This window comes from Lynx rufus, unplaced genomic scaffold (assembly GCF_022079265.1).
Source record: "Lynx rufus isolate CCGP_SWC_20201006 ecotype Redwood Valley unplaced genomic scaffold, mLynRuf1.p SCAF_2, whole genome shotgun sequence".
Taxonomy (NCBI): Eukaryota; Metazoa; Chordata; class Mammalia; order Carnivora; family Felidae; genus Lynx; species Lynx rufus.
Genome location: NW_025814834.1, coordinates 173,500,583 through 173,526,349, shown reverse-complemented (window position 1 = coordinate 173,526,349; position 25,767 = coordinate 173,500,583). Strand labels below are relative to the sequence as shown.

At 40.1% G+C, this 25,767-nt stretch overlaps 1 pseudogene; it reads left to right on the top strand.

Annotated features, from left to right (window-relative positions):
- The first annotated feature begins 8,669 nt into the window (after positions 1-8,669).
- Positions 8,670-18,340, top strand: LOC124514348 (bridging integrator 3-like; annotated as a pseudogene).
- The last annotated feature ends 7,427 nt before the right edge of the window (positions 18,341-25,767 follow it).

Genomic DNA, 25,767 nt, shown 5'->3' with positions numbered 1-25,767 from the left:
GTACCTAAGGCCACTGAACTGTCTACCTTAAAATGGTTAAAATGTAAATTTTATATTATGTATACTTTGCCACAATCAAAGTATAGATGGTCTCAAAGGCAGATGTGTCTGAAACACCTGTTTAACTCTCTGGTTTACCTGGATTTTTTTTTTTTTTTACTTCAAGTCTTTGAAACTACAAAAATGGCATGATCCCCACTCCCTGCCTTCTCTCATGAAAAACATGTGTACAGGGTAAAATTGTACCACGCTAGAGTTGTACCATAAATAGGGAAAGCCAGAGGAGAAAGAACATTTAGCAGCTGCTTATGCTTCATGTCTTTTGTGGGCACTCAGAAGTCTCTCCTGGGTCTCACTGGTTCGGTTCTTATTGGACTGATTTATTTTTCCAGAATGTGTGCTTCTAATTCTTAATTTTAAGGTCAACATCTTTCCTGACTGGCACCAGAAATGTTTAACAAGGATGACTAAACTGTTCCTCATTTCCTACTTTCATTTTCCAGCGTGTGTCAGAAAGCATGCCGGCAGGAGATCAAACACCCAGGTTGAGTGCTTTGAAGTTGACTTCATGATAGATGTTGTAGAGGCAAACACCCAACACCTTCTTCCAAGAAGCTAGAACAGGAGCAGTTAAGGATAATCACCCTTTAGAGACTGGAAAGTGATATCTCATTGATACACATGTTCCAGGGTACCAGCTCTACCTTTTAATGCATCAGCATGGAGCTGTAGAGAAAGCAGAGGCTTTGGAGTCAGTTAAAGGTTTTCAAATCCCAGTTTATCCACCTGGCTAGCTGTTGGAAAATTGGGCAACAACTAAATTTCACTGAACTACGATTCCTTCATCTGTAAAATGGGAAGGTGGTTAAAAGAAGTGAAAAGTATATATCAAAAGCAACCAGCACAGCATAATAGCTCATAGAAAATACTCAATGAAAGGAAATTAATAGGGACCATAGCAATAATCAGAATCTGTTCTTCAGGGAAGAAAGCAGGCAGATGTTTGAAGTGGCAATTCACCAGTATGGAGCAGACAAGGACCACCTCTCGGCAAATCATTTTTGATTGCCTTAATAGATAAAGGTCTGTTCATATTGTGTATGTCTTTCTGTGTATGTTTTGGCAAATCGTGTCCTTCAAGTTATTGGCGCATTTCATGGAGGTTATCAAAGTTGTGGACATAGAATTGTTCATAGTATCATTTCAATATCCTCTCAGTGTCCATGAGATTGTAGTAATTAATGTCCTTCTTTCAAGATGGACTGTTCATTTATGGATTAGAGAAGATAAAGGTAGAAGGAATATTTGGGGGGATCAAACCCCCAGTTTTTTAAAGTTTGCTTATACATTTTGAAAAAGAGAGTGTGTGAGCAGGGGGAGGGACAGAGACAGGAAGTGAATTCCAGCAGGCCCTGAGCTGTCAGTACAGAGCCTGATGTGAAGCTCAAACCCAAGAACCCAGATGCTTAACCAACTGAGCCACCCAGGTGTCCCAAACCCCCAGGTTTGGACAGGTTAAATCTGAGATAACAATAAAACAACCAAATGGAGAAATTGAGAAGGAATTGGATAAACAAGATGCAGTTTAGTGTGTCCTATAAGCTCATTGTGTAAAGGAAGAGGGAGAGAGGAACTATATTAAATGTTGCTAGTAGAGCAGATTAAGATGTGGATAAGATTCAATCTTTCAATTTATCATTTAATCTTTCAAAATAGAGATCTGGAATTATAGATGTTTTGACAAGAACAGGTGTAATGGAGCTATGGCTCAAAATTTGGATTGGACTGGACTGAAGACAAAGTGAGAGGAGATGAATTAGAGAGGGAGGAAAGTGGACTCTTTAGAGGAGTGTGTTATGCTGTCCTCTGAGAAGCACATTCCAAGATGGAATTATATGTACAAAGATTCATTTAGTGAACATAGCTGTGTTGGAGAAAATGGAGGGGGAGCTAAAAGACCTGGTAGAGTCCCCTGAGTGTGATGCAAGCCTGACCTTGCAAGAAAGAGAAAGGGGTCGAAGGTCGGGGGGACACATCAGATGTTGTGCATCTTAAAGACATTTCTACAGGTTGTCAGAGTCCTTGAGCCAAGGTCTGCCATCAGAGGATTCCCATTTCAGTGGACTAAGTGTACCTGCTTTAGGGTCATGCTGCACTTAGTCATTGACTAGAGGTAGCTGTGGGACACATGGCCTTTGTGCAAATGTAGAGGTGGATTTCAGAGCACAGCAACTGGGCTTTTAGTTACACTCCCTGTAGTTGGAGGTTGCCAGAGGCATTTTAATGGCTGCCATAAGGATTTTTTTTCTGTAAAAAAGCAGAAGGAAATAGTGTGGTACATGAATGAAAACATGTTCTCTTTATAAATGGAAAATTTGCATGTCTATGTGATTATGAAAATTGATGATATAGGAAATAAAGTGGAGTTGCTGGAGCTATGTTCTTGAGGAGGTGTCAGGAAATGGGATGTGGTATAAGAGTGGAAGGGTTGAGATCTGTACAGGGGTATGTGAAGAGTTTGGGCATTAAAACAGAGGGTCAGGAAGAAACAGGTAAATTTATTTTGTGATGTGAGCTTGTCAAAGTTCTCTTCTGATTACTTCTTTCTTCTGAGGGAAATAGTAAGCAAGGTCTTAAGCTGAGAGCAAGAATGGGAGTAGGTGTAGCAGTTTGAGGAGAGAGAATATAGCTGGAATAGTCATGTAACAAAGTAGGAGAGTGAGTGAAATTAGCATAATTATCAAGCAACCTTAAAGTTGAAGTTCTGCGTGAGTTTAACTATTCTGAATTTCAAATGAGAGCAATCAGTAGGGTTTTTTTTTTTCTCTAACCAGTTCTGCTGTGAGAACATTGGACAGTAAGTAGAGAATTGTATCTCAGTGAGGTTAGTAATAGATGATGATGATACTTACCATGGTGAGCATTTAGTAATGTATAGAATTGTTGAATCGATATGTTGTACACCTGAAACTAATACAACACTGGATGTCAGTAATACTTGAATATTTAAAAAAAAGTAAATTTAAAAATTTTCAGAGGTATATTGTTTTAAAGTATCTTTTTGCAAGTAACTTTCCATTGCATTAGTTATATTGTGGTCAGAGAATATGGTCTGTATGGTGACACATCCTTGAAATTGGTTGAGACTTACTTCAGGGTATAGGACATAATTTTTCATAAAGGGTCTAAGTGTGCTTAAACAGGATATGTGTTCTCCAACACTGATGCAAGACTGTTTACATATATGTTCATTAGACCAAATTGTTAGCTGTGTTGTTCAAATTTTCCATATCTTTAGTGATTGTTGTGCTTAATTTTAGACAGATAATTATTTTAAATATTCTAATGAGTCTTCAGTTTATCCATTTTTACCTCAAGTTTCACTTTTTTTTTGCCTTATGTATTTTTGAGGTCACCTTTTGAAGTGCATACAGATTTAAAATCATTAAAATTCTAGAAGAATGAAAACTTTCACTATTACATGATAATCTTTTCCCTTTTAAAAAATGCTTTTCGTTTTCACATCAATTTTATTTAATTTTGGCATGGCTGACATAAATTTCTTTTGGATAGCATATGTCTGAGAAGTCACATTTCTTCCATTTCATTTTAATATTTTGGTGTCTTGATGGCTTTACATATATTACTTACAAATAACAAGTGTTACTATCAAAAAAAGTCCAAACTAAAGAATTTTATTTAGAATTTTAATCTAGTCATATTTGTTGTAATTATTGTTGCATTTGGATTTATTTTTAGCACCTTTTTTGGTGCTTTTTATTAATTTTACTTCTTCTGTGTCCTTGCCTTTCTTCCTTATCTTCTTTAGGATGAAATTTTTAAAAATCTCATACCATTTTTCTCCTTTTACTGATTTTAAAGTGATATACTATTTCTTTTATTTTTTTCTGGTCAACCTTGAAATTTAAGTATTTACACTTAAAGTCTAAATTACGATTAACATCTTTCCCCTTCCTTTGAATAATATAAAATCTTAAAATACTCTGATTCTAATGGTTTACCAACTGGCTTATATGGTGTGTTTTACAATATTTTAGCTTTAAATAGTTTTATTTTAAACCTACAAGTTGAAAATTATTATTTACTTTTTTATAGAGTCAATGTTTGTTTCTATTTCCACATGTTAACCTTATTATTTGTTCAATATTCCTTCTTGTTTCTCCAGCTTTTCTTGTGGGGCTGGTAATATTTTCCTGGAATACATCTTTTGTAGTTCTCTTTATTGAAGGTTTATTGGTGGTAAACTTTCTCAGTTTTGTTTACCTAAAAACCTATTTTTTCCCTGTAATTTTGAAAAAATACTTTCACTGTATATACAACTCTAAGATTCCAGCTATTTTCTAATAGCATTCTATGTATATATTTTCTTTCTCTCTCTTTAAGTTGCTATTATGGTTTTTGAGAAGTTAATTATTAGTTTAATTATTGTTCCCTTGTTGGTGAGTTAACTCTTCTCTTTATTTGTTCTTAAAATTGGTCTTTTCTTTGATATTGTTTGGTATTGATCTGATATGGCCAAGTGTAGATTTGTTTTATTTATCCAGCTTGGGATTCATTAGACTGTTGTCATCAAGGTTGAAAAATTCTTAGTGATTGTTTCTTCAAATATCCTTTCTTCTCCACCAAAAAAAATTTTTTTTTAATTTTAGAAAGAGAGAGAGAGTAGAGGAGAGAAGCAGAATGAGAGAGGCTGAGAATTTTAAGCAGGCTCCACACTCAGCGCAGAGCCTGATGTGGGGCTCGTTCCGTGATATTGGAATCATGACCTGCGCTGAAATCAATAGTCGGATGTTCAATGAAGTGAGGCACCCAGGTGTCCTCTCTTTTCTATTTTTTTAAACTCAACTTTCAACAGAACTATAATTAGATACATATTAGACCTCTCCATTTTTTTTGCTTAAGTCTCATGAACTCTTACATTGTCCCTATCTTAGTTTGTATTACATTGTGGGTCTTTCATGAGATGTTTTTTCAATTCATTCACTCTTTAGCTATCTTATCTGATACCTAATGTATTGTTTAAGTTGTTGACTTCAATTATTATACATTCAACATTTAGAATTTCCTTTTGATTCTTTTTCAAGTCTCTGGGTTTGTTTTAATAATTGTGTGGGCTTTATTTGAAATTCCTCTTTTATTTCTTCAAACATATTGAACGTATACTTATGTATATGGTCTTTAGGAGTTTATTTTTGCTGTGGACATTTTCTGCTGTCACTCATGGAGGTTTTGCTCTGTGCTACATTTGTATGCTTTGTGCTACATATGCTTTGCGCATTTTTACCGTGAAATTATATTTGAAATTATTTTACTATGAAATTTATTATGGGGCTTCCGTTGGACCTAGATTAAGGGTATATTTTTCAAGAATGAATTGTGTTTGCTTATTTTAAGTGCTGGAAAGTGCTCTTGACCCAGAAGACCTTTAAATTAAGGGCACCTGGGTGGCTCAGTCAGTTAAGCATCCAGCTTCGGCTCAGGTCATGGTCTTGTGGTTCATGAGTCCAAGCCCTGTATAGGGCTCTGTGCTGACAGCTCAGAGCCTGGAGCCTACTTCGGATTCTGTGTCTCCCTCTCTCTGCCCCTCTCCTCATGCTCATACTCTGTCTCTGTCTCTCTCTGTCTCTCAAAAATAGATATTAATAATATTTGTTAAAAAAGAAGACCTTTAAATTAAATGTTTAGGTTGTGGTTTTAGGAAAGATGATACTGTTGATACAGGCATCAATTCACAGGGGAAATACTTTTTCTCCTTTCATTCCTATCCAATGCTAAAAGAGTAACTTTCCATGTAGGGCATTTTTCCTTTCCCCCCCCTTTTTTAGTTTACACTTTTGTTAATGATTTGGGAATCTCAGCTCTTTGAGGGGTCTCCATTTCTATTTTCTACCTTGTACTGGCCTTAGATCTCCTAATCTCATTCTGGACAATGAGAAGTTTGCAATACATATTTGAATCTATAAATATACAAAGGGCAGTTACCATTTAAAGTGTTTGCTTACCTGTCTGAGTCCATGCTCTTATTTTATATTTCATAATTAAGAATTTTACTTATGGTCTTATAAGCTGAGTTCTGCATTCAAAAATGCCCTCCTCCCTTGTATTTTATCATTATTTCTAGGTATTTTACAGAAAGAGAGTAGACAGGATTTTCAGTGGACCATATTTACAGAAAAAAAAATCTAGAATTTTTTTCCTTGAATCTACTTTTAAAGCCATGTATTTCCCTAGAAAATAGTCACTTTCATCCAGAACCTAAAAACTTTTTACAATAGATTGCACAAATATCATTTGCATTAATTTCCCCTATAACTTCAAGACCTTTGTCTCCAGTTCATCCCTTATTTCATATGTTTTGTTTTCTCCCACTTATTTTTCTTCAAAATAATAATGGTTGATTTATTTCATTTATTTCTTCAAAGGAACTCTCCTGGGATTTAGTCAGCAATTAGATTGTTTAATCTATTTTCTAAGTCTTAATTAAATATATAATTAATATATTCTAATTTGCTTAGATTCTGTGAATTTTTCTTATAGTCCATTTTTGGCAAAGTTACATGCATTACGATATTAGTGTTTTAATTTTGTAATTTTTCAGATATTTCTAGGTATTTTCTAGATATCCTTCCTTTTGACATCCAAATTAAAGAGACCGTGAATTTTTTTATGTCTGCTTTATTAGCTTTTAGTATTATCACACTTTTGCCAGAAAGTATAGTGTGTGATAGTCTTATTTTCTGAGTTTTATGGAGGTTTTAAAATTTTTCTAATATGTGATCATTACTAAAGCTATTCCATGGGTCCATAAAAAGAATGTGTATTTTATATTTACAGATGATAAAATTTGATTCAGCTCAATTTTTATTTATTTACGTATTTATTTCTCTAGCTTGCTTATATCTACCTATTATTTGAAATTACTTTTGTATTATTTGAGTGCTCTGTGGCCAGAAATTCTGAGCTATTTAGCCTCCATTTTCATGAGTTTTGCTCTATATACTTTGGTTCAACTTATTTGAGTACTTTAAAAGTCACTAGTTATTGTCTCATACGATATTGTGTTTTTAGTAAACCTCCTTATCTAGGACGCTTAATCAATTTTACCTTGATTCCAAGTCTTTCTGATAATAATAGTAATGTATTCTTATTTTTTATTAGTCAAGCTTTTCATCTGCCCTTCCTTTTCATCAGTTTTTTTGAAGATGTTTTGTTTTAGACGTATCACTTTTTATTTTGATTTAATGTAAACATTTAAACTAAAATTTGTTTATTCTATTGTAATTACCAAATATTGCTTTAACAAAATTCTTACAGTTTCACATCTGTCTTTTCCATTTACATCTGGTATTTTTAAAAGAATATGTCCTTTTTCCTTCCATTAAAAATTTCATCTTGACGTGCCTGGGTGGCTCAGTCAGTTGAGCATCTCACTCTTGGTTTCTGTTCAGGTCATGATCTCATGGTTTTGTGAGTTCGGGCCCTGTGTTGGGCTCTGTGCTGACAGCACAGAGCCTGCTTGGGTTTCTCTCTCTCCCTCTCTTCCTGCCCCTCCCCGACTCACACTGTCTCTGTCTCTTTCAAAATAAATAAATAAACTTAAAAAAATTAAAAATTTTTACCTTTATTCATAGGTAGAGAATTTTGTCATTGTTCTTCTCATTTAGAAATTTGAAAGGTATACAGTTGGCTTTTAGCTCCATTCAGAATTATATTTATAACTTTAAGTAACTGACATTTATATTTCATAATATGTGCTATATTATGAAATCCTATCTATTCTAACATAATTCTATTAACTCACTGGTGAAAAATGAAGACAAATCACATGGTTTTACCTTCATCAATTAATGCTCTTTTGCTCTATTTTTTGTTTCTATTTGTATGATCTGGACATTTTATGCCTTTCTATTATACTTAATCTATTGTTTTTTTCACATTTATGTATTTTTGATTTCCAAGAGATGGTTTTCTAACTATCATTATTTAGGCTCAATTCTCAGCTGCATGGGTTAGTGTTCATTGTGTCTTTTCATATTAAACTTCCCCACTTTTGACCACTGAATTTTGATATATTTCTCCTTTGCATGAGGTATATCTCTATTTATTTACTTATTTATTTTAAAAATTTTTTAATGTTTATTTATTTTTGAGAGACCGAGACAGAGTATGGGCAGGAGAGGGGCAGAGAGAGAGGGAGACACAGCATCTGAAGCAGGCTCCAGGCTCTGAGCTGTCAGCACAGAGCCCAACATAGGGCTCGAACCCACGAGCGGGGAGATTATGACCTGAGTCAGACGTTTAACTGACTGAGCCACCCAGGTGCCCCATGAGGTGTATCTTTAAATAGGCTTTTAAGGAAAGGTATTTAAATAATAGATCTCCACAAACTTTACTAATTAGAATATTAAATTTCTGTTCATTGTTCTAAAAAGAAACCCCACAAAATAATAGTGGCTTAGAAGTTTATTTCTTTTTTCTGGAACTCATAAAAGGCACATAAAACAGCATGCTGAGATAAACTAAAGTAAGTATTGCCTGAAACTGTGCTTTGCACACATTATCTCATTTAATCTTTGCAAGAGCCCTAGAGGTGGAATTGAGCGATCTCTATCTCTATTCTGAAGACAGAAAACTCAAAGGGCAAAAGTATGTGGCCCGATGCTAGTAGGTGGCAGACGTGGGGGGTGTGGTACCTGCCTCTCCACTTCAGTATACCACCTCCACCTCCGAGGAAGTAAGTGGCATAATAGAAGTAAGGATACTGGGAACAGTCTTTCAGGGATGCATCGGACAGCAGTGATATTTGAGAACAACTTTGAATAATTAATGCACGTTTTTAGGTGAGCAGGAAATGAATAATTAATGCGTGTTTTAGGTGAGCACGTTTTTTAGGTGAGCCTTAGCACTCTAGGCTAAGAAGGCATGAGCAAAAGGTAGGTAAGCTTTGGTTCCTTAAAGAAATGAATGAAAACTTTCTATTCATTTGTAAACAAAATAGGTGCTTAATAAAGTCACATTGGCTTAATTTATTTAGTCATTCTCTTGGTCCTATGCAGCAGACAGCTGGCCTCTCTAATATTGTCCTCCCCTTTCTCTGTAGTAAGAGAACCTGGGTTTTATTAGAGGCAGCAAGCACCCAGACAGAACACTGTGGTTCCCAGCCTCCTTTGCAGCTTGAGGACACAAACAGAAATTGTTAGGAGGACTGCTGGAAAGTTCCATCAGAAACAGATAGACAGCTCAATCTGTCCCTTTTTACTCTTTGCTCATATGTTCTGACCTTCTTAGAATCATGTATTCACAGTCCTGGGAGCAGTGGCTGAGACCATAGGTCAACCTTGAAGATGGAAACCACATGATAGTGACAATAAAACTGGACAGCAGAAGGACCCTGGGTCCCTGATGACAGTGTGAGTTTACTGTACCAATCCTGAGTGTCTACTTTAAGATATATTTTATGCAAAACACCAATTTCCATCTTGTTTTGGACACTGTTATTTCTATCCTCTGCTATAGTGGCCAGATGCAATTCCTAAGTGAGTATCCCGAATTCAGTATCAATTCCAGGAGTGTAGGTGACACTTATGAATACTTACAGCTAGAAATTACTCCTTAGAAAATGTGCAGAAATACTGAGAAAATTTCCCAGCTGGACCCCATTCCCAAGGTGGATCTCAAAGACAGTTTTACATCAACTGTATAACCTGGAAGAATTCCAGAAGCCTTTCAGGAAGAGAAAGTGGCTGCTGTTGCTGCTGATACTGCTATAGTTGAGTGGAAACTGAAAGGCCGGAATGATGACCTTTCAAGAAGAACAAATGTTATTAAATAATGGATTTTGTCCCACCTCCTACAACAGTCAAGAGCAAAAGGATGAAAAGGGAATCCTATTCTTCTATTAATAACTCTGAGAGTCAGCCTCATGCTGACAAAGCAGAAAGCAACTGTAAAATTAGCAATTTTGCCTGCAAATTAGCCCCTTGCAAAGCCATAAAAAGAGAAAAGGAATTAAGAAAAATTCTATTAATGGAGTCAAGGATGGAAAAACCAAGAGTGACAGAGCATAAATACCCAGAAAACTGATACTTATTTTAAGGACGATATTATCCAGGTTTTAAATAGCTGCTTATAGCTCTGTATGAAGAAAGTGTTAATTTATAACCCTTGGATCAGTGGCCTTTCTTAATGGCTCCTTGGAGCAAATCTATCAGAACTTGAAGAGCCTAAGGCTTACGTTGATGTTAATGAAAACTACCCTATCCACCCCTACTGAGATATTACTATTCCACTTTAGAATGAAAGACAATGCAGTACATGGGAAGGCGTTAAATTTCAGGAAGCAGACAAAGTTAGGTTTGAACCTGGCTATGTCCCTTCTGCAGAAGTCTTTAAACCATCCTGGACTGCTGTTTTGTCTTCTGTCAAAGCAGAGGGTGATTATGCACCGTTGTGTTAATAGCATTAAATTTAATGCGAAGAATTTGGTCCCTACTAGGTTGTTAGCAAATGTTAATCCCTTCCTTATCAGAGGGTCAGAAACATCAAACCTGGCAAACCCATGCAAAGCACTTAAGTTTAGCTCTGGGAAACTCTCCCCATAAGAAGTCAGTCCCTCCAGGGGAGCTGAACACATTTTCATAATTTATGACTGGTCTCAGGCAACAGGCCCCCATTTGCAATTTTATGAAAATGATAAATCAATATTCAATACTGGGGGATAATCGGGAGAAAGGAAAAGAGACTTCTTTAACAATAAAAAGGCAGGGGGCTTCATTTCCAACAAGAAACGTACCCAGGGGGAGAAATTTGAAATTGGTGCAGTTTGCTTCATTATAATGTTGGCAGTTTCCACAGCCGTTGTCCTCTAATGTCATCCAAGAGGAGGTGAAGAGTTTGGGGCTCTGTTGGAGTGCCTGGGTGAGTCTCCTCTTGCTTTCTTGGTTCAAGAGGGTTATTTTATATCTGAAACACACATTTTCCCTCTAGGGCTAAAAAATGGCAAAAAACAGACAAAGCAATTAAATCCACAATGCCCATGGAAGGTGAATATTGTTTAAAAGTGGATATATCATTGAAAAAGATCTTAGCAGCACTTAAAAAATCTTTTCCTAATTGATGGCCAGAGCTCATCAGATGGGGCAAACTTGTTAAAATTTTTTTAAATGTTTATTTATTTTTGATAGAGACAGAGAGACAGAGCATGAGCACGGGAGGGGCAGAGAGAGAGGGAGACACAGAATCTGAAGGCTGCAGGCTCTGAGCTGTCAGCACAGAGCCCGACGTGGGGCTCAAACTCACGAACCGCGAGATTATGACCTGAGCCAACATAGGACGCTCAACTGACTAAGCCACCCAGGCTCCCCAAGACGGGGCAAATTTGTAAAACTCTGACTGAACTAGTAACGTGAGTCAGAGCCACCTCCAAACATTGTAATATAAACCCAGAATGCATCCCCTCCAAGGTCTTCACATCTTACTGAAGGTCAGAAGATCTGGTTTAGGTGGGAATCTTAGAAATAACTTAAATTTCTCAACAACATCACCACCGAATGGTCTTCCTGTGTTTGAGCACCTCCAGCAATAGTGAAGAGCATTCTTCACAGAGGAGTTTAATTTAGAACAACACAAATGAGTTGAAATGCTCTAATTTGCTGGGCAATTATTTGTGTAGAGGATATACATTAGTTTCCTATGGCTTCCGTAACAGAGTGCCACAAATTAGATGACTTAAAACAATAAACATTTATTGTGTTACAGTTTTGAAGGCACAAAACTTGAAATCCAGTGTTTGTAGGGCCATATTCCCTCTGAAACCTGTAGGGGAGAATGCTTCCTTGCTCCTAGCTTCTTGTTTCTGCATTGATACAACCCTCTGCAAGATTTTTTTACATGTGTAATATCCTCTACATATATTTGTGTTGAATTAATCCGTGGCATAATTTTTAACTTTAAGTGAAACAACTTCCTGGGCAGCCCAGGAAACAACAACAGTGTTGTTCTCTCCACAACAGTGGAGAGAAACTTTGAGAGGAAGTATGGAAAACTCCAGCATCTGGAAGAGCAGAGCAAGAGGAAGAAGAACATAAAGAGGAGAGAGATACCCTCGGATTTATTCTCCATCCCTCTTTGTGAGCAAGACCAGGGCTTTCTGAACTTGGTGACAGCACTGGACATGGCCACAAATGGATGGATGCCCTCAACCAGAAAAAGGTGAACCAGATCCAGAAGACTGTGGTTGAGCCCTTTAAAAAGTTTGGCAGTGTCTTCCTTAACCTTACATGCCGGTGAAATGGCAGAGCAGTCCTGGTAAGATTGTAGGAGATTGTAGGCCAGGGTGGAAAAATACAAGGAAAAGGAGAAGTTGGGGCCACTGCCGGCGAAACTCCACCAGGCTTAAGCAAAGCTTTGGCCTGCATGGGATGATTCTAAAGCCAAGAACAAGCAGCTCCTGTATAAGATAGCAGTTCTACAATGGTTCACTGCATTAATTCTAGCTCAGCTTTGAGTCCTTGATTTAAGTACAGGTGGTATAATAGCCTGAAATGCATAAGGTCTTTGGAGACTTGACCCAACAGCTTGGCCAGCCTGGATACCTGGATGAGCAGCGGGAGTGGGAGAATGAGGCCAGACTGAGTAAACTCAGAGCCTTCCTCTATTGTGGCTGGTAACTGAATCCCTGTCACCTTTGGAAGACTCCTGGGACACTAGTCAATTTTTCCACTCTTTTCAAGCTTTGGTGAAGGCATCAGCTCAGCAAAAAGCCCTCCCTTGGGAGAAGGCTAGGGATAGAGGCAGCTCCCACTAGGGATAGAAGCAGCTCCCACTCTACCTCAGCAACCTTTTCCAGTGAGCCTGACACCAGAAGCCTCAAGCACCCAGTGCTCTCCCCACCCAGAATCTCCAGACCCAGGTAAGCAGTATAGGAAGAGCCCCAGAGGCTTTCTTATTTCCGAAGAACTGCCCAAAGTGCATCCTGGCCTAGGGCCAAAAGCAAGCTTCCAGGCTTCAAAGGGCATGAGCTTTGCCAACTCATTTGAAGTCTTAGCCTTGCTTACATGGTTAAGATTACATCTACCTCCAAAAGACCCATCCTGGGGAGTTCACTGACCCTCATTTCCTTTCCACTTCAAAGACTCTTTTTCTTTTTTTTTTGCCCCTGGAAGAAGCCCTGCCCTCCCAGAACGTGTGAATCTGGGAAGTTGGCCTGCCCTGGCGATGGTCCTCCAGCCTGGACAGGCTCCTCTCTCCAGCCTCCCAACATAACAAAGGCTAGTTTAGCCCACTTGTATCCATTAGGTCAAGGGCAGGGAAAAACCCCAAGTTGTTGTTTCCCCAGGTAACCAGGACTCAACTCAGGTCAATATCCTACCACTTAAAATATCACAGAACTATTCATAGGCCTCAAAGCCAGAACAGTGGATTTTGTGCTGGCCGTTAGGCCTGGTCAGAAAGAGAACAATACCACGAAGCTGCTTTTCAGGGGAAAGTCTCCAGAAGCAGGTCGAGGTGGTCTCCTGGGACAATTTCTAGATACCTTGCAGCTGCCAGGAGAGTGTGTACAATGGAATGGTACATTTGGGTTGCTTAATAGTAGCTAGCACCCTGTAACCATGGTCTCTTGAAATCAGAGTTTCAAAGGATGCAGTCAGTGGCCACATATGTGGACCCATTACAAGATTATGACTCCCTTAATTCTGTGTTGTAAGAAACCAGACACCTATGCATTAGCTGAAAGTGATTCCTCCAGCTTTATACTCTTCCCCCACTGACAGCCAGAGTCTTCCCAAGGCCCTGTATCACTATCGAAGGACTCATAAACACTAGTGCCAGGTAACAAGCTCTCCATATGGTTTGTCTTTTCAGAGAAATCTTAGGAGATTAGCAGCTTGGAAGGCCGTGATAGCCGTGGAGTTGATGTCTGTTTCTATGTTCCTTTCCTTCATTTTATTGTCCGTGCAGATCATATATTCTCTTGGACACCAGCAGGAATCCTGCAAGCCTTTCAAAATAATATATTTCCTCTTGTTCTTTGGGATAACCTACTTGAAACTCTTCTATGTATTTTATCCTGAATTTGTTGAGGTTTAGTATGTAAGTTACACTTGATTTATTTGTCCACATATGGCTGTGAACTGAAGTACATTCAGTATTGAAAAGGATGACTTCTTACTGGCAATGCTGTCAATGAGGATCTGTTTTCAGAATTCAAGCAGCAGATAACCTTGCAGAGCAGTGGTTCTCAACCAGTGGCACATATTGCCACCCCTGACCCAGGGGGCAGTGGCAATATCTGGAGGTACTTGTGGTTGTCAGAACTAGTATGGGTGTGGGGTGCTATTGAATAGAGGCAAAGGATGCTGCTAAACCCTGACAATCACAGGACACTCTCACACAAGACAGAATTACCTGGTCCAAATACCAATAGTATGAAGACTGAGAAACCATGACTTAGAGGAACAGTTTCCTCCTACAGCCTTTAGGCATTACTTTGGAAACTGTGTGACCTGTATTCCAGGCTCACATCAACTGCTTATTACTTAACGTTAACATGGTCACACAGCTTAATGATTTTGGAATTTGGCTTGTTTGTATATAAAATGAGGAAAGGGGCTTTGGGGAAAGAAATTAGACCATGTTGAGTCGCTAATTGTATTTTATGGTCAAAAGAAAAAAGTGTTGAATATTCAAAGATTTTTACTGACGAAGTATTTATAATAGTGAATATTTTAAAACAGTTCTGTTTAAGTAGATGGCAGTTCATCTATTTCATAGAACACTATGAGGATCTTACAAAAAAGCTTTTCATAACATGGCAAATGCCTTTATGATAATGTTAAGAAAAAGTAATGGAATTCAGATTCGTATGTAAGGTAGACCGGATGGAAATTTGTTACTTTGTTTCCTGAACTGCCCTTCCATATTTCTTATTGTCGCACTCATCACAGTGACTAAGACTCACTTATTTATGTGGGTGTCTTTATGACCAGACTATGTACTCCCTGTGGATGACAGGGAGAACTTAGTCACTTTTCTATCCCCAATGTCTTACATATAACTAAATGTATGTATGGTCTCTCATGAAACATTTAAGTGCTCCATGCTTTGGTTTCCTCATCTGGAAAATGCAGGCAAAACTGTGCATACCTCAGAGTTGTTGAAAGGAATAAACAGGCAATGGGTGTATATATCATAACACATTGTATCTGACACATAATAACCATTCAGTAAAATCAGTTATTGTTATTACTTGCATCCCAGCTCTGCCAGTAACAAAATGTGTAACCTTTGGAAAATAAATTCAGGTTGGGTCTGGTCTTCTCTTTTTCCTTCTCTCTTTTTCCCTTTGTAAACGAAGATTTGTACTAGACTCTCTTGATTCTCCTTCCCATAGTCTAGATTCTTGTATATTTTGTTGCTACAGATTAAAGGCTTGTTTGAAGTCTAATCCTGTGCAGACTCTGTAAGAGGCTAAGCTAGCGCCACCACACATGGTCAGATGAGACTTGGAGGATGGGGACAGTCATCAAGAGGGAGTGTGGTGGTGGGTGGGCCGGAGACAATGTGGTATAGGGGAAAGAGCACTGGATAAGGTGTCTGAGAACTGGGACCTTACTCGGCCCTTGTGAGGCTGTTACTTATCACTTCTCCACGGCAGCTTCCAACTTCCTCACCAGTAATAGTGGAAGGAAAAAGCTAGCAGGCTTCAGGGACTCTTTCAAATCTTACCTTGTGTGATTATGACCTTCTTGCGTGCTGCCAGGCATACCATTCTGAATTTGTTCTTCTGTGCAATGGTTTGCCCCAACTACCATGTGGCCACCCTCCTCCCTCAACGTTTCTATGAGTCTAGGTTTTGAAGACAACTTGTGATGTCTTCCCTTTTAGATGCTAGCTTATTAACCGTCCCCCCTTTTTTTCGGGCCAGAAATCCCAGAATAATGCAAGATTTTTGTCTGAATATCTTGGGGTCTTTTCTATTTCACGATGACCATAATGAGGCTCATGGGATTAACAGTAGGTTAAGGGGAAATAAAAAACCAAAACGACAACTATCTTTTACTGAGAAGCCAAAGGCAGTGGGAAAATCCTTCACAGGAACAGGAGAGGTTGGGGAAATAACAGATGGGAAGCAATCGGAAAACAGAATAATAACAACAAATAAATCATTAAATCTTCCGCTTACGTAGGCTTGCTCCAGAAAGAACAACAGATAAACAATGAAGACAAATTTAGACTCAGTATTTGAATCAAATTGGTAACAAACAATAAAACTCACTACCTTTCAAGGTAGGGAGTCTCCAGCCAGAGAGTGGGAAGTTTTAATACCGGAGAAGTTTCTTGCTTCTGATGACAGAGAAATGGAATAATCTCCAAATTCTTTTCAGCTCTGAACAGGTGGTTCTACCTGTGAATGAAGCCATGCTCAGAGAGGACCAGTACTGCAAGGTAGCCTTCATATCAGGTGCCGGGCACCGTGGGAGAAGCCTTTATGTTTTCACAGTGACCCTAAGGAGAAGGCCTTAACGATTCCATTTTGCAGGTAAGAACATTGTGATTCCGACAAGGAAATCGTCTTTCCCAAGCTTGTAAGAGGTACAGTAGGATTTGACTTTGTATCTGAAGACTCCTGAAGAAGCCAGAGCGCAGCTGGTTCTCCCTGTTTTGACTGCACTGGTTTGGGCTCCTGAACTACTCCATGGAAAATCCAATGAAAGAGCATGTTGTTAGCTGCTTTGCACATAGAAGGGGAGAGGAGGAGCAACAAATGAAATGACTCTATTCCTTGACATAGGAGGAAAGAGGGTGTCTGTGAGGAGGTCTTGCCTGGGAGCTCCTGCAATCAGTCAATTCATCCTCCTGGAAGCTTGAGGGCAGGCTCCTTGCCAGCTTGTCAGTGGAGAAACTGGCAAGAAGAGAACTCACTCAGAGGCTGTCAGACGTGAGAGCCTGCCCACAGGTTACACTGTGAAAGGGGGACCCTAGGAACAGGGGCAGGGGCCAAGCTGAGCAGTCAGCAGGTGGTGGGGTGGGGAGGAACGGGAATGGGGGGGCCGAAATAAACCCTGTGTCTACTTTGTGCTTGGCACTGTGTTGTGCTCTGTGCTTTTTAAATATTTCCTCTTTTAATTCCTCTCTACAGACCTATTAAGTAAGTCTTATTTTCTTCATTTTTCCAAATGAAGACGTGAAGACCGAAACAGTTTAAGGAAACTGCTTTACATTATTCAGCAGGCCCTGGATATGAAGCCAGTTTTGTCTGATGCCAAGTTCCACATTTTCTACCAAATTATGGTTTTCCGAATTCTCTTAACTAGTGTTCCCTTTCGTGTTTCACCATATCTGCGTGCACTTGTACATTTTTCTGCAAATCAGTTCCTCTCCTTCCCAAATTTTACTTACACGAGTGCATTTTAAAAGGAAGATGTATGGTGCCATCATAAATGGAAAGCAATTTCACTTGCCACAAATAGATGGTAATAACAAAAGTAAATAAATGAAAACGCAATAGGGTTATTGAATTCTTGCTGTAGAGTCTTGTGTCTGGGAGGCTCTGTGTCCAAGGAATACTTTCCTCATCAAAGTGGAAGATTAGCTAAGTGTTAGAGCAGTGCCAAAGACATGGAGAACCAAAATGATATTTTTCTCTTTGATGGAATCAAACAGATCGAAAGAATTGAAATTCTTGTTACGGAGGTGCCTGGGCGGCTCAGTTGGTTGGGTGTCCGAATTGGCTCAGGTCATGATCTCATGGTTCATGGATTTAGACCCTGCATCAGGCTCTCTGCTGTTAGTGTACAGCCTCTTTGGGATCCTCTCTAACCCCCTTCCCCCCGCCACCTCTCCCCTGCTTGGACGCACTCTCTCTCAGAAAAAAAAGTGAACATTAAAAAAAAAGAGAGAGAAATTCTCTTTATGTGGTGCAAAGCTATGTATGCTTTCTCTAGCCCACCCCACACCATCTAGGACCGTCAGTGTCCCATGCCCATACTTTGGGAAACTCATCAGGATAGTGATGATATTATTAGTCTCTCTTCTGAAGTCAAGCAGGTGTGCACGTTGAATACCATCTCAGGTGAAACAACACAGATTACTAGGTAGCAAGCAGAAAGAAGGATTCAGAAAATAAATACATACCCCTTAACGATTTTCTCACCCCAAGTCTTCAATCCAGTGTGTCATAATTAAAGGTCATGACCGTTTTCTACTAAGAAACATGAACTGGCTTCTTGTTGCAGATATAAACCATTCTCAGTCCCTTAGCCTGGCATGTAAGGCCTTGCAGAATGCTGTTAGGCCTCACCACCAACAGTATCCTTAGGCCACAGAGAGCCAAAGTGAATCACTCTGGTCGTTTCTTTTATACGTCCTCAAAATGTCTTATCTTCGCAGTATTGCTAATCTGTTACTGTGTTTAGGGCACTTTTCCCTGTTGCCACAGTATATCTACACGTGTGATAGTGGTGGGCTGAGAAAGCCCAGACAGATGAGCATAAGAGAAGCGTGGTATGCGGAGGTCTGAAAGACGTCTATCGGATTTGGCGGTGTGCAAGGTCTGAGAAGTGTCTCCTGGAGTTGTTTCAGTCGTGTGTTAGGTAGACTGAGAATTAAGCGGGAGGTGAGTAATGGGAGGCAGCAAGACTGCACTGAGACACAAAATGAAAAATGAAGTGTTAGATAGGGGAGCCCACAAGAGGGCTCACCGACTGTTTTTAGGGGAGGTTTGACTCCTTTTGTTTTTCCAGGAAGCAAGAAGTTAGAGAGGAAGAGGCTTCAGATCTAACTCTAGAGAATATGGGCGGGAACAGAGTCAAGAACAAATGTGAAGGGCTTGGCCCCGCACACAAGGAGGGGGGGGGGGCACCTGGAGAAGCTCACAGTGAAGCGGTGACTTTCTATAAATGGAATGGAATTAGCCAAGTGAATCCATAGCACACATTACCATTAAGTGGCTGGAAAGTCGGCATCTGTCTGGATTTTTGCCATTCAGTACATAACATTAGGGGAGTGAGCCGGCTGATTGTTCTGCGGAGTCACAGAACATTTAAGGTTGAAGGAAGTCCAGTCCTCTACCTTATGCTTGGATCCATGTCAGGCAGAAAGGAGGTCTACTCTCTTGAGTGGCAGGAGATCAATGCCTACACAGAAGAGAACATTTCATTTCACAAAGCCTTACATATCAGACAATCCTCTTCTAGATAGAAATGGTGTCTACCTCCTGCCACATGGTGCTAGTTTTGCCCTTAAAGATCCCTCCAGACAGGGGAACCTGGGTGGCACAGTCAGTTGAGCGTCCGACCTTGCCTCGGGTCGTGGCCTCACAGGTTCCTGAGTTTGAGCCTCTCGTCCTGCTCTGTGCTGACAGCTTGGAGCCTGGAGCCTGCTTCGGATTCTGTGTCTGCCTCTCTCTCTGCCCCTCCCCAACTTGTGCTCTCTCTCTGTCCTTCCAAAATGAATAAAAGTTAATTTTTTTTTAATTCCCTTCGGACTTAAATACCTCTTCAAATATGTGTTATAGTGATGGATTTTTTCCCTTTAAACCGAGCTATTAGGTGGTTCAACCATTTTTCATATAAAATAATTTCAAAACTTTGTCTTTTTTTTTTTGTATGTAACAATACATATCGAAGTTGTGATGTCCACAAATAAAAATAACATCCCAGACATGGTTAGATCAGGGAAAGGTAGTGAAGAGCTCATTCTAGGCACTAGGTTTCATGAAGTCCAGCCAAGGTGCTGACTGAGATTTATAGAGTACTTACAATATGCAGGCAATTTCTTCAGAGTTTTAAAGCATCATCTTATTTGATGTTTTCAATATGAGGTAGAAACTTCTAAGATTCCATTTTACAAATTGGCAACTGGAAGCCAAGTACGTTTCCCAGGCCAGCTAAGCTAGCGAGTAGCCGAGTTGGGACTTGAATTCAGGTTTGCTTACCTTCACTACATTATGACCTCTTCACATATTGATGTGTTGTTACTCACTTGCCTTCTGTCCTGCACTTGTCCAGGCAGGTATGAGCAAAGAATATAGCCCACAGAGGTTCTTGTTAAACATGGTTTGGGTCCTTATGGCGTAGAACTCGCTCTCACTCTGTAGATGAAAAAACTGAGGCCCAGATAAACAAGTATTTACTGAGTGCCTACTAAGTACCAGATTCAGTACTGTCACCAACAGTGTGACAAAGGTAAGCAAGCCAATAAGTAAAAGTGTATGAAAATAAAGAGTCCCATCTATGGACTCAGCCCTATTTCCATAATACCATAGCTTACACATCCAGCAGAATAGCTCAGAGTTAATCTAGACAAATGGCATTCGCCCTCTCCAGCAAAAACTTCTGTTCAGAAAAGTGACGGTGTCCTTAGAAAGTGGGGCTCCAGTGAGGAAAAGCAACAACGTATGTGTCAAGGAGTAGAGATTCTCTTTACCTTCTCTCCACCGATCTGAATTTATTTTATTAATGCCCACCCCGCCCCCCAGCAAATGTGGCATTCTTTTAAATATGTCCTAAAAGTGTAAATCAGAGCAAAGACCATATTTCACGCCAAGAGGCTTGTATATCCATCAGGTATTTATGGCGCTGCTGTTAGCCAACTCTTCCATCTGGGATGCCTTTAGTCATCTTTCATCTGGTACACCTATTAGAGGAACTCCAGAGCCATCCATAACAAAGGGGCTCATCTTTTAGAACTCCTTTGGCAGGAGTGAGAAATCCAAAGGTTTCCCATAAAGCCTGTGTTTCGCGTTGGGTTTAAAGTAGTTGTTTGATATGATAATGTCTTGGGGGGGAATACTTGGCCCTGCCTCTCAAGGATAATAGAGGACAATTATTTTTTTTCTGTTGTGCTGTCTAACGAGGAACCATCTATTAAAGGCACAAGGGCTTGTGTAATCTACAAATTATGTAGGGAAAAGATCACAGGTCCTCACTGCATCCTCTCCTGCCTCCCCCACCCAATCCTAAAAGCTTCAGCCAAAAAAAAAAAAGAGATTTTTTAGCTTTCTACATAGGATAGCGAATACCTGCTATAACCTAAAACCAGTTCAATAAGGGGGAAAAAAACACAGAAGAGGAAAGATTTAATGTACTCTCCCATTAAATATGATCGAATATTCCTGGAACCAAGTTGTTTCCCATATACTTGCCAGTTTGACTCTGTTCAAGTAAAGGTAAAATCTAAACATGAGTTGTTTTTTTTTTTTTAATAATCATTTTGAAAGAGATGAATACATCTCCGGGAGAAACAAACAAACAAACAAACAAACAACAGCTTTCATTGTCACTTTGAACCCCGCAATTCTAACTCATTAATTCCTCAGCAGAATGCCTCATTATTAAAATAATACGTGCGCAGTTTGTAGTCCAAAAAAGCCAGGAGACACATTCACTGCTAAAATGTTCCAGAATGTCTCAGAAAGAAATAAAAGTACCAGAACTTTCATCCTATTCCAATCATAGACACATGTCCATGAGGAACTGTAATTCATCTTAACATGACTGCTCGAATGGTTCCAAACACACAAAGCCATGCTGGAGACCACTACCACTCTGACTGCTCCCATCCTTAGCGTGGATTTGGAAACACAGGCTGCGAGTGTCTCCTATCAATCAGACATTCAGAACAGAGAAGGGCTCGCTAAATGCACGGGGGTGAGGAAGCTGCAGTTTTATGCCTTATTAATTGGACCTCGCTATTTAAACTCTTGAAAATTCCAAATGGCTTTGGCATGCGGTCAGAACCATAAAATAAATGGACTCAAGAAGTGAAAAGAAATACTCTGAGCTAGGCCATTTCCTGTTCCTCCCTAGAATCCTAAACTGTATCTGGTACCAGAATTTCAAGTTCAAATCTCAGCTGAATACTCAGCCATCCTTTAAACGCTGTTGCAGCTGTGATGGAGACTTTTCTTTTTCTCCTCTTAGTTCTGGCCTCCTCGAGAAGTGGTGGCATGAATAAGTAACCGCCTTTACTTTTCATGGGCCGACAGGTACGCATCTGTCAAATGTGCCCAGCAAAAGAAAAGCCCACTTGAGTTGTCTGTTTGTTTGTTTCTTTGTGGCTAGAATTTGGTCAAGCAATAGTGCCTCTTCTGCCTTTCATATCAGTCTTTCTGAGTGATTCATCCTGAAAAATAGTTACCTCTGGCCCTAAGCCTGGGAGAGGTTCTGCTTCTGGGAGAGAAGATAGTGGGGGAGATCGGCCTTGGTTTCTTTCTGTCTTTGCTTCCTTGGAAATCAAGACCAGTCTTCTGAGACCAGATGGCTTGGTCACGTGAAAATGAGCAGAGTCAGGAAACAAAGCAGACACCTTTGTCATCAGCTCCCCCACCCCTCCCGACACTTGTGAGGATTACTGGCAGATTACCCTTTGGTACCTGGTCCATGAGTGGAGATTCCCTTGAGAGTAAAAGTGGCAAAGCTGGATTTCAGATTCAGGGCAGGCTATTTAGCATGCAAAGAGATAAACTGACTGGAACCATAGGAAACAGCTAGGGAATAAGAACCCTTTGTGGCAACGTCCAGCTCGTAGTTTCCTTAATAGAGGCTCTGCTAAGGGAAATTAAGAGAGAGGAGAAAGGGGCACGCTTTTATTAGCCACCAGGTGCTCTCTCTAGAACTTCACAGACATTATTGCATTTAAACCTCACAACAGCTCTGTGCAGTGGCTATGACTCCTATTTTATAGGTGAGGAAACAGGCTTAGAGATTTTATTTATGTATTTATTATTATTTTAAAAAATTATTTCAATGTTTATTTATTTTTGAGAGAGACAGAGACAGGATGCGAGTGGGTTAGGGGTAGAGAGAGGGAGACGCAGAAGCAGAAGCAGGCTCCAGGCTCTGAGCTGTCAGCACAGAGCCTGACGCGGGGCTCAAACTCATGAGCTGTGAGATCATGACCTGAGCCGAAGTCGGACACTCAACCAACTGAGCCATCCGGGCGCCCTGTGTTTATTATTTAAAAAAATTTTTTTAACATTTATTTATTTTTGAGAGACAGAATGAGCAGGGAAGGGGCAGAGAGAGAGGGAGACACAGAAGCAGAAACAGGCTACTGGCTCTGAGCTGTAGGAACAGAGCCCGACGCGGGGCTCGAACTCAGGAACTGTGAGATCATGACCTGTGCTGAAGTGAGAGGCTTGACAGACCGAGCCACCCAGGCGCCCCCAGGCTTAGTGATTTTAAGGTGCATGTTGAAGGTATGTGAACCTTAAGGTTGAAAACTACATCCGTATATCCCCCGAATCATGGTAGGTACTGCCGAAAACACTTTGTGTCACTTCATAGGGGCAGCTGACAACTCAGCCCGTGACTCCTACCTTCCTTCGTGTTCCTCTCTATGAGCTCCCATGTTGGTGAACCACTCTGGGGTCTGCTTGGTGTCTCAGTACTTAACCTGGGTCTCTGCTCATCGTCCAGACATCGGTAACCAGTATTCACTTTTTCCTCCAAATAAAATCTGATCTTGGCTCCCCTTCTGTGTACTTGTGTTGGCACAATAGGAGGAAGCATGAACAGCCCAGAAAGAGGCAGAAAAGTGTGCTGTAGAGTTTTTTACCTACCCCTATATCCTTTTATTAATTTAAGGTGTACTTTAGTGTTGAGAGCATGGGCTTTGGGTTTACTCAGAACTCAGGGTTCAAATCCCGAGATTACTTCTCATTAGGTGGGTCACCTTGAGCAAGTTTCTAGGTTCACTAGCCTCAGTATTCTCATCTACAGAATGGGGATAGGAACAGGTTCCTCACAGATTTATTGTTAGAATTACGTGAGATGATGTATAAGGGCACTAAGTATAGTGTGGAGTGCTTAGTGAGTACTTCATAAATGAAAACTGTTATTTAGGGTAGATGTTTAAAATTAAATGATCTCCATATTTATTTTAGAGTGGATAAACAAAAGAGAAGGGATAGAATGACATTATAAGGGAATACTGACTCAAGCTCCCCTAGGATGCTGAAGTCCCTTCCTACCCCTTGGAGGAAATATCTCTTACACTGCAATTTTTCATGTCTTGTAAGGTCCAATCAATACAATTGATTTAATGATTAATTTATTGTGTTCCTCAGTAAAAGCCCCGCATCGACTTCTTAAAATGGAATCTTATTGCATTTGAGACCAACACAACTAATTGGCAGCAATCATTTAAAGGGGAAGCACAAAGTGTTCTAAACACACAAACACAATCAAGACCAATAATGAAACAAGAAAGAAAGAAAAGCCTTGCACTATTTTAAGAACGCAAAGGTAGAAGGGTGAGTTGAGCGTAAGCATTTTCTGAGTTGCTGAGCCCCAGAGAAAGATCATCTGGGCCAGTTATGCTATGTGTGTACTGACAGTATTTATGACCTAAAGGTCTATGAGGACTTCGGGAGGGTTTTCCCTCCCTGCTGTTAGCCTGAAGAGCAGTTGTGTTCCTCTCTGGCTTATGGTTCGTTTTTATCTCCTAGTCTGTAACCAATGAGGCTCCCAGATTTCCATTGGCCTATCAAAGACCCAGAGATAAATCTATGTCCTATCCATGCCCTTGGATTACAGTTTCTAGTTATGCATATTGTATATACTTTATTTCTGGACCTGTGTTTCTGGCATTGTTTATCTTTGCTTCACCTTACCCACCAAATTATAAAACCAATTACCTAACTGAACACCAATGTATCTTTTTAAAGCTGCCTATAAGTATATTTGGGACAAAGTAAGGGATATAGAAACTGATAAATGAGCAAATGCAGAAATTAGAAAAAAGATGTCTAATTTCCTGTTCTCCCATGCCACGAACTAGGTTTGTATTTGGTTGTTTACCACAGGATTTGTCTTCTGATGAAAGCAAAATGAACTCCACCAGCAGCTATCCCAACCCAGTGGCTGGTTCTTTCTCAAAGATTCTGTCCTCCTTAACACCCCCCCCTCCTGAGAGTCTGAGTGTGGGAGGGATCCAGGGAGGGGCTGGGGAGACCTCACTTGGCCACACGGTGTCACTGTTGCTGCACTGGAGGGAGGTCTCTGGAACTTGTCTTTGGCAGCAGGAAATGCTTCCTGCTTTCCTCACTCAACTAACTCTTAGGTGAGCCAGGATGAAATAGCATTCATTAGATTTTTTTTTTTTTTCTGCTCCAAAGAAAAGGGATAAGAACTCTTCGATATGCACTTTTTCAGCTGCTGTGAGGGTTAAGTTTAAGGCAATGAAGGGATCAGTGATTTTTAAAATTAATTTTCTTCATCAAGAAGCTGTCTTGATGGGATTGTCTACCCAGCACCACACGGAGAGAGCCTGCTGAGACAGCCAGGTGCCCTGGCCAAATCCTGGGCTTTGGAGCCCGACAGACCTGAGTTTGCATCTGGGTATCCTCTCCTCTACTTCTCCATTCTTACTAGCTGTGTGACCGTGAACAATTTTGCATCTTTCTGTGCCTCAGTTTCCTCATCTTCAAAATGTAATAGATAACACCTATGTCAGAGGAATTTTGTGAGAATTAAATTGGCCTAGGCATGAGGAGCAGATGCTCATAATAGGTGTTCAGTAAATGAGAGCTATAAAATGTGAGCTGGGGATAGCTGTCTGGTAACTCAAAATAAATCTTGTATGTTTTTATCATTGCCCCCAGAAATTGGGCAGAGGGAGTGTTGTGTGTATGCGTGTGTACGCATGTGAGAGAGACCAAGAGAGTGAGAAGGATGCGAGGGGGGAGGGAGGAAGGTAGTGGGATGAGCTACAGTGTGTGTGGGAGCGAGGCTCTCTGGTAAC